The following is a 13,863-nucleotide window of genomic DNA, read 5'->3' on the forward strand; positions in this document are numbered from 1 at the left end:
TTTGCTATTGTAAAGGATATTGAGTCTTTGATTTGGTTCTCAGTTTGACTGTTGTTGGTGTATAGGAATGCTACTGATTTCTGTACATTGATTTTGTAACCTGAGACTTTGCTAAAAAGAAAACTAAAGACCAATATGCCTTATGAATATAGATGCAAAAATTCTCAATGAAATCCTGGCAAACCAAATTCAGATGCTTATCAAAGAAATAATCCATCACGACGAAGTGGGCTTCATCCCAGAGATGCAGGGATGGTTCAACATATGTAAATCTACAAGTGTAATTCACCACATAAATAGAAGCAGAAACAAAGACCATATAATCCTGTCAATAGACGCAGAAAAAGCATTTGACAAAATTCATCACCCTTTCATGATAAGAACGCTTAACAAAATAGGCATAGACAGGACTTACCTAAAAATGATACAAGCCATATATGACAAACCCACAGCCAACATCATACTGAATGGGGAAAAAAAATGAAAGCATTCCTGCTAAGAACTGGAACCAGAACAAGGTTGCCCTCTATCACTGCTTCTATTCAACATAGTGCTGAAAGTTCTCGCCAGAGCAATCAGACAAGGGAAGGAAATTGAGGGCATCCAAATGGGGGAGAAGAGGTCAAACTGTTGCTCTTTGCTTACAATATGATCTCTATGTTTTCTTTTAGGCATTTTATGGTTTTGAATCTTTTGTTTAAGTCATTAATTCATTTTGAATTGATTTTTTGTGTATGGTGAAAGAGAAAGGTCCAACTTCATTTTTTTTTTGCATGTGGATATTCAATTTTTCCAACACCATTTATTGAAGAGGCACTATCCATTCTCCATTATGTATTCTTAGCACTTTTGTCTAAAATTAGTTGACTATATAAGCATGAGTTTATTTTGGGGTTCTCTATTCTGTTCCATTTGTCTATGTGTCTGTTTTTATGCCAGTACCATACTATCTTTTGACTACTATAGCTATGTAATACAGTTTGAATTACAAAGTGTGATGCCTCCAGCTTTGTTCATGCTCAAGATTGCTTTAGCTATTTGGGGTCTTTTGTGATTGCATAGAATTTTAGCATTTTTTTCCTACTTCTATGAAAAACGCCATTGGAATTTTGATGGGAATTGCATTGAATCTGTAGATCACTTTGGGCAGCATGTATATTTTAGCAATATTAATTCTTCCAATTCATGAACACAGACTATGTTTCCATTTATTTGTGCCTTCTAAAATTTCTTTCTTCAGTGTTTTATAGTTTTGGGCATAGAGATCTTCACCTCTTTGGTTAAATTTATTCCTAAGTATTTTCTTCTTTTTGATGCTATTGTTAAGTGGGATTGTTTTCTTGATTTCTTTCTCAGATAGTTTATTGTTACCATATAGAAATACAGCTGATTTTTGTACATTGACAAAATTCAATATCCTTTCATGATTGAAAAGAAACTTTCAACAAACTAAGTGTAGAAGAAATGTACCTTAACATAATAAAGGCCTGGAGTTAACATTATACTCAATGCCAAAATGTTATAATCATACTGAATGGTGAAAAGCTGAAAACTTTTCCTTCAACATTAGAAAGAAGACAAGAATGCCTACTTTTACCACATCTATTAAACACAGTATTGGAAGTCCTAGCCAGAAAAATTAGGCAAGCAAAAGAAATAAAAGGCATCCAAATCCAAAAGGAAGAAGTAAAATTATATCTGCTTGCAGATGACATGACTTTATATACAGAAAATCCTAAAGACTCCCCCCAAAAAACTGTTAGAACTAATAAATAAATTCAATAAAGTTACAGGATAAAAAATCAACATACATTCTTTTTGTCCAGCTTTATTGAGGTATAATTAATAAACAAAAAACTCCATACAATGAGTATATACAATTTGGTGAGTTTGAACATATGTTTACATTCATGTTAACATTACCACAATCAAGGTAGTAAACATATTCTTACCTCCAAAAGTTTCCTGTCCTCCTTTGTTGTTGTTATTTGTTTTCTTATTTGTGTTTGGAAGGAACGCTTAATATGAGATCCACTCTCTGAACAAAATTTCAAGTTCACAATGTCTTATTGCTAATTGTAGGCACTACATTGTACAGCAGATCTCTGGAACTTACTCATCCTGTATAACTGCAACTTTATACCCACTGAAAAACAACTCCCTATATCCTCCTTTGTACACCCCTGGCAACCGCTATTCTATTGTCTGCTTCCTCCATGTTTAACTATTTACATGCCTCATATAAGAGGAATCTTTCAGTATTTGTCTTTCTGTGACTGACTCATTTCACTTAGCATAATGTCTTCCAGGTTCATCCACATTGTTGGAAATGGTAGTATTTCCTTCTTTTTTAAGGCTGAATCGTATTTCACTGTGTATATATATGCCACATTTTCTTTATCCATTCATCTTTTGATGGACATTTGAGTTGTTTCCACATCTTGTCTATTGTGACTTATGCTGTAAGGAACATAGGAATGCAGAGATCTCTTCACAATCTCGATATCAATTCTTTTGGATATATACTCAGAAGTGGGATTCCTGTTGTAGTAGTTCTATTTTCAATTTTTGAGGGAATACACTGTTTTCCATAATAGCTGCATGCAATTTTACATTCCCACCAATAGTGTGCAAGGGTTCCCTTTTCTCCACATCCTCACCAACATCTGTTTACCTTTTGCGTTTTTTTCATAATAGCCATCCTAACAGGTGTGAGATGATATCCTATTGTGATTTTGATTTGCATTTTCCTGATGAGTAGTGATGTTTAACATTTCTTCATGTACTTGTTATCCAGGTACTGGCATAAAAATATGCATATAAACCAATAGAACAGAATAGAGAGCCCAGAAATAAACCCACACATATATGATCAACTGATCTTTAACAAAAGTTCCAAGAATACACAATAGGAAATGGTATTGGGAAAACTAGACATTTTATCAAAAAGAATGAAATTGGACTCTTATCTTATACCATACACAAAAGTTAGCCCAAAATGGATTAAAGACTTAAATGTAAGATCTGAAACTGTAAAACTCCCAGGAGTAAACATAGGGGGAAAGCTTCTTGACATTGATCTTGGCAATGATTTCTTGGATATGACATCAAAAGCACAGACAACAGGAGCAAAAATATACAAGTGGGAGTACATCAAACTAAAAAACTTCTTCACAGCAAAGGAAACAATAAATAGAATGAAAGGCAACCTATGAAATAGAAGAAAATATTTTCAAACTACACATCTGATAAGGGGTTAATTTCAAAAATACATAAGGAATTTCTACAGCTCAGTAGCAAAAAAAAAAAAAAAAAAACTGGATTAAAAAATGGCTGACAGACTTGAATACATTTCTCCAAAGACAATTTATTTTCTAAACTTTACTTATTCCTGCATTTTTGTTTACTCTTCTCTAAGTGCCTGTGAGCTCTCCTTGGCAACTCACATTGGATCTCTCTGATGTCAAATGTTTGCCTTAGAAAACCCCTCTTGAAATATCACGTTCTGCTTACCAGATTGGAAGTTTTCCCACACATCTAGGTGATTCTCTTTTTTCATCTCTTCACCAAATGGCCCATACTGAGATTATGTCCTGTGGCAGAGATTGCTCGTTATCTACCCCATTATCCATTCTCCCAATCTTTGGTGACAGGTCAGTGAATTTTACTCACGTGGCAACATATATAGCTAAAAGACTACAATTTCCAGCCTATTATGAATCTAGGTGTGTTCAGTGACTAAATTCTTCTTTTTATTTCAGAATATTACAGGGGTACAAACCCAATATTTGAGTTACATGGATTGCTTTTGTACTGCTCAAGCCAAAGTTATAAATGTGCCCATCACCCAGATAATGACTAAATTCTTATCAATAAAATATAAGTAGAAATGTGAGAAATTTCTAGAGTGTCCTAAAAAGGAGCAAATGAGCCCCCCTTATATTCTCCTTTCTCTATCCTGACACTTAAAATGCAAATGTGATATCTGGAGCTCTATCGGCCTTCTTGATCTATGAGAATGAGGGCAGAATGGTTGGCTGGAAGGAATGTGAGTCCATAAATATCATAGAACTATGTCAAAGAATACTATAGCTGTTCTATATTTCCAGTCTTCAGTTATCTGTTATGTGATGTACAAAAATCATCCATCTTGTTTAAGCTACTGTTACACTAGCTGTCCCTTGCAGCTGAAATTGATTCTGATACATGTTTCCTGTTAGGTTTCCATGTCCCATTGAAGATGATTAAGCCATGCCCCACAGTGTTTCAATATCCAACATACTTGACTAATAATACCTCTCTACATATACAGGGGACATAATATATAACAGAATTTTAAACCCTACCCCTACCATTTATTCTTTTGCTGCCTACATATCGATTTATTTTTATACATCGTATACAGAGTGATACTGCTTTATAATTGATTTAATTCTGACTTCAAACCATGAGGGGAGAGGACATCACATGGCATGGATGAAACAAGCTTCTCCAAGACAACCAAAGCAAAAGATGTTGGTCATGACAAGGTCAAACTAATGAACGCTATCAAATTATTGTTTAGAGTAATGACAGCCAAAGTTTTATCTACAGTCAGACATCTCTTCTGAGCTTGTTATATGCGGTCATTTAAAACAGACGTGTATCTCTCTGAAATTTCCACAAACAACCTATATTGAATCATTCCAAAATAAAAAACTTCATCTTTACCCTAAAATTGCCTTTTCTTCCTGTTTTCCTGATCTCAGCAAATGGTGCCACCATCCACTTCAGAGACATCCTCTAATCCTCCTGTTCCCTTACTGCAACTTCCAATCATCCTCCAAGTTTTGCCTATTCTATTTCTCTGATAAATCTCATCTATCCCCTAGACTTTCATCCCACTGTCTCTCCCTTAACTCTGACCCTCATAATTTCTTGCTTTGACCATTGCAGTGACACGTGACCTGGCCATGGTGCCACTCATCTTTGTGAGACATTTCACAGTGGAGCACTCCCTTGTTTAAAATCCTCAGTGGGCTGGGCACAGTGGCACACACCTGTAGTCCCAGCTACTTGGGAGGCTGAGGCAGCAGGATCACTTTTGCCTGGGAGTTTGAGGCCAGCCTGGGCAACATAGCAAGACCATGTCTGTAAAAAAATAATAAATAAGTAAACAATAAAAGTCCTCAATGATGTCCAGTCATAGAGGCAAAAAGCTCAAAACTTCAGTGTGATATTTAAGAACTTCCAAGATCTGAACCCAATCTACATGGCTGTTCTGATTTGCTGGGTCATCAATAAAAACTTATTAACATTCCCATAAACACCTCATTCATTTCCAACTCTGCAAGGATTGATGTAGTGTCTTCAAAATGCATATGGTCCTCAACTAGTGAACCTAACCCTGGAAATTCTGCAAGAATGTTTCTCCTAATATGAACCTTCTTCAACCACCTTTTATCTCTTAGCTTAGAGAAAAAATCCCTCCTTTATCAATGTCCCAACACACAAGTTTACATGCGCCTTTGTATATCCCTTATACTTTGTACATGACTGTACAATGTAGTATTTCCATGTGGCTAAAGGTCTTGGGAAGCAAAGGAGAGTGGCATTCATCTGGAACACCACTAGGGTATATCCATGCTGCTGACTGAACTTTCCCCAGATGCTCACATAGATGCGGGCCATTCAGAGGCCCACAGAACCAATTGCAATGAAAAGAAGTACACCTCTACTCTCATACCCCTCTAATCCTACCAACTTCTAGGTTTTTCTCTCCCCAAAAAGCCCCAACAGCCACTTTGCCTCCTGTCCAGGCCTGATATCACCAAAGCTTTGGGCCCGGACTTGCTAGGGGGACCCAGGCTCTTCTTCTAGGAAGTCCTTCTAAACAGAGACTTTGCTTCCTGAGTGATGAAACAGGTTTGAGCAGCCAAGCCTCTCTGCCTAGTTGACCCTTCCCAACAACTAAGAACACTGTTCACCATAGCATGGCCTGTTGAGTCTCATGTAGGTAGAACCTACTCATTGTCATGAAATTTAAAATTTCAGAGGAAATATTGTCTGTAACTTCTTGTCTTCACTTTTTTCCTTGTAGAAAATATAGCATCTCTGGTAACACATTTTCCCTCGAAGCTTACAGTCAAGCTGAATACATGCAGGAAAGTTGTCCTGTATTCTGCACAGTTAAAAAATGGGTAATTCAATATGTGTTTACAATGATAACTAAAGTTAAAGTTAAAATAGCTCCTGCTACATTGCCAAATGAAGAATAACAGAGAAATAAACACTGTCCTTAAAAAGATTCTTTTAGAAGAAAAGTATGAATTGAATCATTTACTGAAGTGCTGTTGGAACAGATGGTGTGATTAACAGCTAACATGTAAGCCATCTTGGGAGTTTATGGAAAAGTAAACACACGGAACTAAAAAGAAATCACTTTATTCCCTAAAAGGTTCTTTCATTCATTTCACTAAGTAAATTGGAAAGCCTGGGTTTTGAAGGCTGTGTTTCCTTGGGGGATGTTAGGAGTGAGCAGAGAGGATAATCTCTTCAGAACAAGACCACATCGATGCAGGCTCGAGCTCCATCGAGCCTGAGGGATAAGATGGGTCTGAGTGGCCGGGCCCCTCTGCATAGCTGGCACTTGCCAACCACTAAGGACACTCTGTTCAGCTTAGCTTGTCCTGAACAGATTCATGTGCCTGGGCGAAGGGCAAAGTAGTTAAGGGTAGGGAATCAATTGCCATCCTGGCGCTCTGCTAGGCACTTTGTGTGGACTGTTTCCTGTAAGGCTCATGTCCCTGGGAGTCACATGTTATAAGGGCAGTTTTCCCAATGGAAAAAATGAGGTTGAAAAAGGAGGAAGTGACCTGTCAAGGCTACACAGATACTTCCCTTGTGGAACTTCCACTGAGATCCTGGACCATTGAGTTTCAGAGCTCTTAGGAGAGGCAGCTGATTGTAGAGGAAAAAGCACTGAGAAGGATGTCTGGAAACAGGAAGATGAAAGTCTGCTCTGCTAGCTTGTGCCTTGAGGACAACAGCTGTGCCCATATGCACCACAGCGTCTCCATCTTTAACATGTGGGTGCCATACCAGATGGCCTTTAAGGTCCTCATTTGGATACTTAAGTGGTATCGGGATGTCAAGCTGGCTTCCCTAGCCCTGTTCCTGACCATTTTCATTCCTGACAAAGAAAAAAGTCCTTGGACACTGGTATAGCTAAAGCCATTGTGCCACCCATTTAGGCAAACCTCTAAGGGATTCGCTGACCCTTGGTACAGCTCTCTCCCTGCTGCCTGCACCAGAGCACACTCCGCAAAAGTGACGGCCCATCACAAGCTGCCCTGCTGTGTATTCATTCATCTCATATTTATTGTGTGTGCAGTAACACTCCGGGCATGTGCTGGACACTGCAAACAATGGTGAGCAAGAAGGATATGGTGTCTCACCTTCCAAAATCAGACCCAGTGGGGAGACACACAAGTGAATACATGCTTAAAATATAGAGGGATAAATGTGAGCATGGGAGCTCTACCTAAGGAATCAATGTATGCTACTCTGAGGTAGTGATGTTGGCACCAAACTGAATAAATTTTTATCAACCATCCAGATACTTAGAATCATCCACGTGACTGTTGTGGATTTGCTTTCCTTTCATCCTGACATTTGGTACTACTTAGATGCGCATGTTGGTCTCCCAGGCTATTTAGAGCCAAAAGTTGCCAGAAAGGCAATGAAATCTTTTGTTTCCAAAGATTTACAGACTTCATTAAGAAGGAAAGTACCTTTAGTGATAATAATCCAGAAATAAACTCCTTCTTTTAGGCATCTTCCTATAAATACTTCTGAGCTCTTTCATGGGAAGGGCCTTCTAGTTGCTCTCTGGGACCTAATCCTGAAGGCTTTGAAAGGGTTTCCCTTTGCAATATTGGAATCTTTGACACTGTGTCCCCTAGCAGGTGTGATTTCACCACCTTCTCCGTTTTTGTTTGTTTGTTTGTTTGTTTTTGGTTTTATTTTTTACAAAATAAATTTTGAGGATGCTCCTCTCCCCATTTAGGAAAAGGAATACCCCTTTTGAGTTACATTTGTATTTCACTCCAGGTCTCTACAAAATGGAATGGAAAAGCCTACTCTGTATTCTGTGTTGATATGTGACACTGCTCAGTGCAAGGACTCCTTCCTTGGATGGAATGATCCATTGGAACATTGCTCCAGGTCAACGGAAGAAAGAAATTCCAGTGACACTTCAGATACCTGTCTGCTAGAGCCCTTAGCCCTTTGCACCTCACCTACAAGTGACACCTTATAGCCACTTGTGTCTAAGAGTTATCCTCACCGCCCCCTACACAGCTGTAACCTCTTGCAGGCAGCAACAGTGTCTCGGTCTTCCTGAGATTCCCCTTTCCTATGGCCAGTGCCTTGTATGTAGTAGGTGCTCATTCAATATGTGAGCAATGTCCAAACTTCCAACATTGTTTTATTGGGCTCTCAATATTTTCTTATTGGCCCATAAAGCCTAACATAATTCATCGTCTAAGGCAGCCATCTTCATTCTTTTCCACATGGCATCAATATTGTTTCATTAATTTACCAGGTGGTAAAAATGTATACTTTAAACTGCTTAATTCAGAGGGACTTTCAGATTTTTTAAACTTTATATTTGTTCACTTCCAGTAATTTTTTGTGAAAGCTAACATCTGGCCTTACAAACCATATGCTTCTCTCAGAGGAAAGAGAAATGGCAAAATTGGCTCTTCAATTCACCCTGCTGGACTTTTCTTTAGACTATAATCCAATAAAGGAACAACAAATGTCAATAATGGATTGTAATAATTACTTCTTAGTCTATAATAATTTTGATACAGTTGTTACATTTAGTTTCCATTAAAAGATTTATTTTCAGTTGTTTATTGGTAAAAAAAAATCAAATATTATTCATCATGAGTTTTGATGGTCTTTATCTTGTCCATGGGATACCAAATATACCTGAAATCATAGAACTAGAAGAGTTGTTAATGATTTTCTCATGCAATGGGAAAATGCTTGAGTGGGAAAGCAGGTCAGATTGTTTTCTACAAAGTGACCTAATGACTGTGGAAATAGGCATAAAAATGAGGAAGAGCCCATATATTTTTTATGATTATGGCTAAACAGTGGGATTCTGTTTGATTTTTGTTCCATTACCTGTGGTTTTCTGTGGCTTCCATGTTTTCACCTTTGATTTAAAAAATAAATTTAAAATAGTAATTGTCTAGTGAGTTTTGTTTGCTTTATAGATGATAAAACTGGAGTCCAGAGTGTCTGACAAAAGCAGGACCAGACAGAAATCTGACCTCAGAACTTCTAGACTAAGTTGTACTTTGAATTCAAATTTGGGGAAGGCATAGACTTAGAATTTCATTTTTCAATTAATCTAAAACTTAGGTAAATAAGAATTCTATGCATTTGACAACCTAGAACCCATTCTAAAGTCAAGTGGGAAAACATGGTTTTACATGAGCAATGAATATGTTTACTAGGCTTTCTCTTTCTTTTAGATGTAGCAGCCATTTGGACCAATTATCTTGTGAGGATTCCCCTTGCCCTACTCCCTAGAGCCTCCTCTCAGTCACCTGCTCTTCGTAGTGCTCTTCCCAGTGCCTATTGCCAGTAGTGGCTTCAGTCATACAGCAATACTCATAACCTCTGGTGCAAAAGGAGATTGGATTGTTGTTTTGGCAAATGGCTGTCAATGTGTCTGGGTCTGAGTTGGTTTCACTAAAGGAAATTTGAACTTTTGGGTGCTAATTCCTGCTAATTGCTAGCATCTCATAATTAAATTAGCAGAAATTTCGCGCCAGAGTCAGGGAGTACAAAAACTGGCAGGCTCCTTTAAAGGCAGCCTTCTCAAAGGACTCTGAGCCTGGGGACTGTGGGATCAACAGATGCTTCCAGACTTTAGTTCTATGAGAAATTCAGAGGGCATGGGAAGAGGGGAGTCCCCCAAAGGAATACTGTTTAAGGTAGAACGTAAGACCTGTGGGTACCTAAGGCACTGCTGTTCACAGTGGCCTGTAGCACATGGGTGGCCTCCAATTAGCATAATGCAAAATGCAAATGCAAGGTGATGTTCAGGCTAGAGAACATGATTTCAAGAATAATCACCATCACTTTTAGATCAGCAGTTGGCAAACTACAGTATGAGGGCCAAATCCAACATGCCAGTTGTATTTACGGACAAAGTTTTATTAGAGGACAGCCAGACCCATTCATTTGTATAATTTTTATGGTTATTTTTGTGCTATAACTGCAGAGTTCAGTAGTTGTAACAAAGACCTATGGCTTGCAAAATCAAAAATATTCCTGACTACAGAAAAACTTAGCTGATTCCTATGCTAGACTGTAAAAGAAAAAAATTAGAAGAAATAGTCCTGAAAGGAAGCCAGGGTAAAAGAGGGGTTAAAGAGATCCCAACCTATAGTGTGGAAGCTTAGTAGTGAAAGAGCTTGACATAGAGAAGGAAGAGTGGAAGAAAATTATTCCTGGATTAAAATATACATGTATGAGGATATTTCTATAAGAACAATTCTGACTCATCTAAAGCTGGTGTTGGCCAACTATAGTCTGCTGGTCAAACCTGGCCCATCATGTGTTTTTGTAATTGAAGTTTACACATATTCATTTATGTATTTTCTATAACCGTAGCATTATTATGAAAGCCTTTAAGAATAGGCTGAGACATTTAACTCTTCTTGTCTACTCAAACCCCCTCCTCTTTTGGTTTTTGCTAAATTGTAAGTCCTCTGAATCAGCTTTGAGGTCTTTTTTTCTCCCTTAGATTTGTGTATTGTTCTCGACCTGTTCCAGCCACACTTCTGGTCTTATTATTCATTATCTGCAATAGCAAATGAGAGGAACTCTATTTGGAGGCAGTATTTTGACCTCATGATTTACATGCTGTATCCCAAATCATGGGTAACACTATAAGCTTGAAATTTTAAGATTTAGTATCTGCTTAAACAAATGTCTCCTAACATATTGATTAATTGATCAATGTTAAGTTGGAAGAATGTCTCCAGTGACATACCCAGGGCCCTGTTCTGTTTAACATTTTAACCAAATGACTTAGCTAAAAAGCCAGGAGGCAAATTTGTCAAATTTTTGTTAACATAAAGAAAGCAAGAAATGATAGGTAAAGTTTTGGAGACCAGAATTAACATTCAAAAAGACCTCAGTGGACTGGAACTCTGAGTCCAACTGAACAAGAGAAAGCATTGCTTGGCAAATGGCAAAGCTGAGCCTTGAGGTTAAAAGAAAATCAATCGTATAGTTACAGGAAGTGAACTAAATGGCTTGAGAGTAGTTTGTGTGGAAAAGTCAGTATTAGTGGCCTTATTTCCCTGCTCAGTATAATATTACTAAAAATAGCTGGGTATCCTAGAACAGCGGTCCCCAACCTTTTTGGCACCAGGGACTGGTTTTATGGAAGACAATTTTTCCATGGACCGGGGTGGGGGGATGGTTTTGGAATGATTCAAGCACATTACATTTATTGTGCGATCAAACCTCTCTGCTAATGATAATCTGTATTTGCTCCCACTCCCCAGTGCTAGCATCACTGCCTCAGCTCCACGTCAGATCAGTGGCAGCATTAGATTCTCATAAGGTGTTCACAACCTAGTTTCCTCACATGTACAGTTTACAGTAGGGTTCATGTTCCTGTGAGAATCTAATGCCGCTGATCTGAAAGGAGGCAGAGTTTATGCGGTAATGCCAGTGATGGGGAGTGGCTGTAAACACAGCTGAAGCTTTGCTCACTGGCTTGCCGCTCACCTCCTGCTGTGCAGCCTGGTTCCTAACAGACCACAGACCAGTACCAGACCACAGACCAGTACCAGTCCACAGCCCCGGGGGTTGGAGACCACAGTCCTAGATGACTGTGGCAAACATACCACCACAATCTGCCTCAAGAACAGTTCTGGTTTTGTGATGGAGATGTCTTAGAACTATATTACTTGAGATGAGATGTATGAACTACGGCATGCTTAACATGGAGAAACATACTCTAACTGTGAGGTTAATATTATTAACAAATTTTTATGGTAGTTCCAAGTTCCACACAGGGATTGAGGGGTTTCCTGGTACACAAGACTTTCAATGCTAAAACCAGGAAAGTCCTAGACAAACCAGAACAATTGGTCACATTACACAATGCTTCAGCCGCGCTTACCTCCTATTTATTCAGCAAAGTTAAACTTGTTCAATATGAGTACTTGCTGTTCCCTCTGCTTGGAACTCTATTCCTGCAGATTTTCACATGGCTTTTTCCTGTGTCATTTTGGTCTCAACTGAAATGTCACCTTCCGTGAAACCACACATCTATAATAACGATCTTATTCCAACATTCTCTTTCATACCACCTTGTTTTCTTTATAACAATTCTTACTATCTGAAATTATTTTGTTACTTGTTATTTTGTGTCTCACCCCATTAGAATACAGGTTAAATAAGAGGAAAATTCTTACCTCTTTTGTTCATTGCTGTATCCTCAGCAACTACAACAGAACTGGACATATAGCAAAAATCCAATAAATATTTGTTGAATGGATAAATGAATAAATAAATTCGCATGACCATGAAGCCTAAACTGAATCTTCCCATATATACACCAAAAAGCTCTGAGGAAAGTATTATAAGATAGGTAAAATCCAGATACCTGGTAAACTTTCAGATGAGGTTGCACAGGTCTGTACACTACGAGGATAAGTATAGTATACCCTGATTACAAGGTGGAAAAGCCACTGGCAATTGGGACTTATGAGAATGCTAAGTACTAAGAGAGCTGAGTCTGGGGCATTTGCATGCTCTATGCTGTGCTCTTGAAGTGCAAAATGTCTATTTTCAGCTTAAATTTATTGAGACTTTCTGACTCTAGTTAAACTATCATCAGGGACTTTAAGAAATTTAAAATTAAAAGATTAAGAGAAAATATCTATGGATTCACATCCAACATCTCTTTTAGAAATATTGGCCATAGAGTTTCTTTCTGTTATGAACTCCCAGATGATATGGCTATTTTTTCCCAAGATTCCAGTTCATTCCATCATAATTAAGTCCATAGCATCATTTCCCCTCAATGCTTCTTTAACCTTCTGAGAAATGAAATTGTCAGCAAGGCAAATCCTGAATTTATCAGATTCCTTTTTTTATCAGAATGAGACTTTCATCAGATGCCTGGACAGCTGAAGCCTTCCATTCCTACTGTAGATTGCCTCAGTACCAGTTCTGTAATCTTCATTATGGAAGCATCAACCATATCCTCCATGAAATATTTCCTTGATGGCACTGCAATGTCTCCCAATTTGTATGCTCCTGAAAATATTTGTCATCTTATTCTTCTTCGTATTTTGTGGATATCCCCAGAGGTTTAATATATTTTTAACATACATGGTGAGAAGAACCCTAGAATACAACCACAACGAAAGGGAAAATCTTACCACTAACCCTCTATGGAGAAGTAGGAGGAACCCACAAAAGTCCAATGTGAAGTGACTATCTGGCTGAAAGTCCCCCTTTTCTGTTGTCTTTCAACAGAGCACTGTTCTATCAGTCAACACAGTTTTTGTGTGTCTCAAGAAACTGAAGATTAAAAATTTCAGGAAAAAAAAATATTATTCCAGGTTAGGTGGCCAAAACCAGGTAGTGTAATTAAAATATTTGAATGGAAGAATCCATTTAATCAAAGTGACATCAAAAGGATTTATTTCAGCAAATATCTTTGAAGAATTTCTTCTTTGCACAGTAGAGTACCAGAGAAAACAGAAATGCTCAGATTTGGTCACAAAATTCAGGAGCTTACAGCCCCCAAAATGTATACTCAGCCTTACCTCAGTT

This window comes from Propithecus coquereli, unplaced genomic scaffold (genome assembly GCF_000956105.1).
Source record: "Propithecus coquereli isolate 6110/MARCELLA unplaced genomic scaffold, Pcoq_1.0 Scaffold42, whole genome shotgun sequence".
NCBI lineage: Eukaryota > Metazoa > Chordata > Mammalia > Primates > Indriidae > Propithecus > Propithecus coquereli.